This window comes from Branchiostoma floridae, chromosome 3, assembly GCF_000003815.2.
Source record: "Branchiostoma floridae strain S238N-H82 chromosome 3, Bfl_VNyyK, whole genome shotgun sequence".
Lineage (NCBI taxonomy): Eukaryota > Metazoa > Chordata > Leptocardii > Amphioxiformes > Branchiostomatidae > Branchiostoma > Branchiostoma floridae.
The window spans coordinates 14,618,222-14,622,978 of NC_049981.1; positions in this window are offsets into that span (position 1 = coordinate 14,618,222).

Below are 4,757 nucleotides of genomic sequence, written 5' to 3' on the forward strand. Positions count from 1 at the left end.
CGCCACTACCCAAATGAAACTTTCGCCAACAGCCACTCGGCCATTCAGGGTGTCAGTCGCTGCCATCAGATGAAAAAATCATGAAGGCATGTGGGAAAAATGGAGCAGGACTGGACCATTCATTAGCGAAAGGTGACACGCGTCCCGGTGAAAATGTTGCAAACGAAGAAGAAACAATCGTCAAGCAACCAGTCCCTCAATCAGACTGTCCGTCTTTATCCTCCCCGACCAACACAAAGCCGAAACACGATGAAAGCGGGGACAATCAGCCAGCAATAGAATATAAAGATCTTTACATAAGTAATAAAGGTGACGAAAATCATAGTGCGCCCCAAATCCTTTATGACGCAGCTCCAGAACAACCTGATTATAAAACTAGTGGACGATCAATGTTGTACAAACAACTTTCGACAGAAACTGCGCCTTCTCATGAGCAGTAATATATCTATGTTTACAGATACTTTAGAGCTCGATTAGATATACACTGGATATAATTTGTTTATACATACAAAGTACAAACAGAAGGTAGATGCATATTCTGTGAACTAATGTGATAATTCCATGTGTACAGATTGTATATATATGTATGTGATGTAAAGTGGTAATTCGAACCTTCTTGCTTATACAATGTAAGTTAATGCTAGTGATTGTATGATTCTATGTTTATTGCAGCAAATCGTATTTCTAATATATAACATGTATGTAAGTTAAAACTCTAGCGTGCAACAAATCTACGAAAGAAGTATCAATTTAGATTTTTGCAACAGATTCACGAAAGAGTAGAGGTAAACGAGCTGTTGATGTGAAATTTGTGTACATTTTGTGACTATTTTTTTTTCTGTTGTGTCTTTCATTGCTAAGCGTAATTTGTCGCAACTAGAACGCTTCCTTCATGTTCGTGGCAGCATTCGTAAAGCGAAGGGCCTTTAGCACCCAAGGACCCCTGCGGTGAAGCTCTGTATGTAATTTTTCCGTCGTTCCAAGCTCTCACTCTCAATATAAACTCTGGTGTATACATAATACATCCTTCACCCTAAGAGATTGTAGAATAATGCTATGGTGTTTTAACTACACCAAATTTGGCATGTTACCAACTATTGGTATAGTTCAAAAGTCCTGTACAGCACCATTCAGCCAATTACTAGGATGTATATGAAGTTGATTACACGAGTAGACCACTGTACAAGGTTTTAATAAAATGTTTGAATAAAAACTAAATCATCATCATCTTGACATCTTAAATCTACGAGCCATGTAAGTTTCGTCTCGATGTGGCAGTTTTTTTTGCGGTCGATCTAATATGGCATCATATTAGACCCAGGAAGTTCTATAAGTATACTGTCTGCGTGGACAGTTATACCAAAATATCAGCAATTGATTGTGGCGTAGTGTGTGGCGAAACGTGGAATCTAGAGGTCCCGGGTTACATTCTCGCCATGCCCCCGACGTTGTGCCCTTGGGAAAGGCACTTCCTCACTACACCTAGGTGTAAGAATGAGCACCTGACTTTGGTGGGGCGGGAGGTTTAAAAGAATGCATCTACCTTCTGTTTGTACTTTGTATGTGGCACTATTGAAATAAGTTACCAACTTACTATAAGTACAGTGCCAAATTGTCCTTGACTGTCCAAAGGCCAATAAAAAATCAATTAGCATCACACCGTGACGCAAAGGTCCTGTGTATGCTGCCTGGGTACATACAAAGTGCCTCGCGGTTTCCATTGTGTAGTTATTGCATTTAAAAATAAGCAGTCGACCCATCTCATAGATTAATGTTTGAATTATTAATACAATAGGTGTGCCTCTGTTACCGCATGCAGTATATTTGGTATAGAATAAACGTTGTCGATTAGTTTGACTGACAAGGCTCGTCCCATACCCCTGCTGCGAGTGCGAACAGTCTACGACGTCAACTGAGAATAAAGGTAATCTTTTTAGTTAGAGAATGATTAGGTCAGATGTACATGTATTTCTGTGGGTATGTCACTGAGTGCGGCACGTTTGCGACGTCGCTGGGTCCGAGTGATTGCACAGAGCGCTCAGCAGATTTCATCGGTGCAAAACGAAATGATTTAGGATTTTGTGTGTGTTTTGTTGTCTTTTCGTCATACGCATGCGTTATGCATGGTTATAAAGTCAGGGGTAACACAAATCTAGGACGTTGCGATGCCACCAACTTCAGTAAGATATCGACTTTCCTTGGCATAACCTATTAAGATACATTATATAGACATATAAGGGTGGGATCACTTAAGTGACTGTTGTACATGTACGAGGGGCATTCAATTCAGCATTCACCAAGTTCTTGGAAGAAGTGTATAAATCATCATGTCATCATTTCCCTTATGCGCGACGGCCTTTTTATCATCATTAGGCGATCTTTTTCATATGTCAAAAAAACAACATGAACTGCGCCCAGAGGCGTGTGGGGTAACTTAAGAGCCCAGCTTTAACACAGAAAATAACTTATTTGAGGGTGAAATACTGAGAACTTTTAATCTATGCCCCTTGGAGTGGAAATATCAAGAACATTTCCCCTGTCTGTCAGGGTTCGGCAACATTCTGGGAAGAAACTGGCCGTGAGAAAGCTATCTTAGAGACACCGAAACGAAGCAAAGTAAGTACAAAATGGTTGTGAAAAGGAATTCTCCTATATCGTACCAGCCTGATGAAACTATTTTTGGATCGAAGTTTCACAAACCCCAATCGTAGAAGATTATGTACAATCGACCAAGGAAACAGCATCAGCGAATTAAGTATCGAATGTTATAGTAATACGATTCTCTTCATCGCGAATCACTGGAGAAAGTATTGTTATTTTGGTGTACTAACCGTTGCTGAGAGCTTTGCCTGCGTTTGCTCTGTCTAAGACGGATAGGAGGATAATGAAGGATTTCTTCGTAATGAAACCAAGGTAAGGATGGACGCCATGGGTCCATCTGTCTACGGTACAAAGTTATGGTTTTAGAAATAGTACATTTTCCACACAGAGTCGAACACGGGCCACACAAAGAAGCGTTTACAACTTTATTTACAGTAAGAGTTGTTACATCTAGCTTGTTGTTTCGGTTTCTTCTCGATTTCCTTCGGATGGTTGAAATGTAACGACAAATAGGTTTCTGTCTTGCGGGTTGTCTTAACGCATGTGTCCATATTAATTGAATGTGATGTGGGGATTTCAAGGGAGCATATCGACATCACAGCGGCTGGACACCTATGATGAGGCATTAAAGCTATGACGAAGAAAAACTGGAATATAAACTGCGCTGACAGCCTAGAAGCTCGTTCCCCGTGTTGTCACACTTTGCTGATACTGTGCATCATAATCTTATATTTCAGTGGGTCATAAATCCTCATGGCCTTAAGAGTACAAGCCAATATAATCAATTTTCTCTCAAATATAGATATACAATACACCCTTGGATTGTTAGACATACTCGAACTGTTAACTGTCGATAGGGCCAATATTTGTGTTTTCGACTATCTATATAATGACATCATGTTTGGGCGTGGAAAAGTAGCGTGCACGAAGAGATTATTACATTAAGACCCGCTTACTTAATGTCGTGTCGAGACACAAAGGCCATTTATTCCCTACCTGGCACGCATTAGAGTTGATTGCTATCATCAGTGCGTGAGATCGCATCAATGCGTAATTACGTCGGCAGCGCTTTTGGCTCAGACCCAAGGGGTCCCGAGTTCGAAACCTGCCATGTCTCCGATATTGTGCCCTTGGGAAAGACACTTTACACGGCTTTCCTCACTTCACTCTGGTAAAAAAATGACTACCTAGCTTTGGCTAGGGCCGTCCCTCGGATAGGACGTTAAATGGAGGTCCCGTGTTTGGGGAGAGCCACACCCCAGGTACGTAAAAGAACCCGCCGCACTCATCATCGAAAAGAGTAGGGGACCTTCTCGTTGTGAGTGGATCAAACCATTCCGGCTTAAATGGGGTACGGAATTCGAATCTCTCGAGCAGCCTTCGTAACCCATGCGTCGCCTATGGGCTCAGTTAGTCCTCACTTTTCGTGAGCAATTGAGCTGGTCTCAGTCATAATGTTTCTGATGTGTCACACTTTGAAATGAACTTCAGGTCATTTGCCCTTCAGGCTTGTCACTTTGAATAATCCATACCCCCTCGACACAAATTTAGGACGTTGCGATGCCACCAACTTCAGTGAGATATTGGCTTTTTATTTGTTTTTATTTATTTCGCACATATAAGAAAACAACAATAACAAAGTATAGAAAGTAAATAAAGGTGCTGGAGGAGAGAAGAAGCCTAGTTGGCATTGCCCTCCTCCACTTAACTAAACACTAACTAATCTATATACAAATGTAGACAAATATAAGATAAAGTAAAGAATAGTAACGAATAACGATTGCAGAGGCGTGCGGGGTAACTTAAGAGCCCAGCTTTAACACAGGAAATAACTTATTTGGGGGTGAAATACAGAGAACTTTTTAAATCTATGCCCCTTGATTGGAGTGGAAATATGAAGAAAATGTCCCCTATATAAAGGCTTAAGTTGATCTGTCGGGGTTTGGGAACATTCCGGTGTGACAGCGGGAACATTCCGGTGTGACAGCGATCCCCCCCCCGTGATCTCGCCACCCGGGGGCGAAATCACTAGCGATCTCGCCCTCCCCGGCTAGTGATCTCGCCCCCCTACCTCGCCCCCCTTTAGCGATTTCGCCCACCCCCCAAAAAACGGGTTTACATGACATTTTAGAAGTTGATTGGTACAAATCACAAAA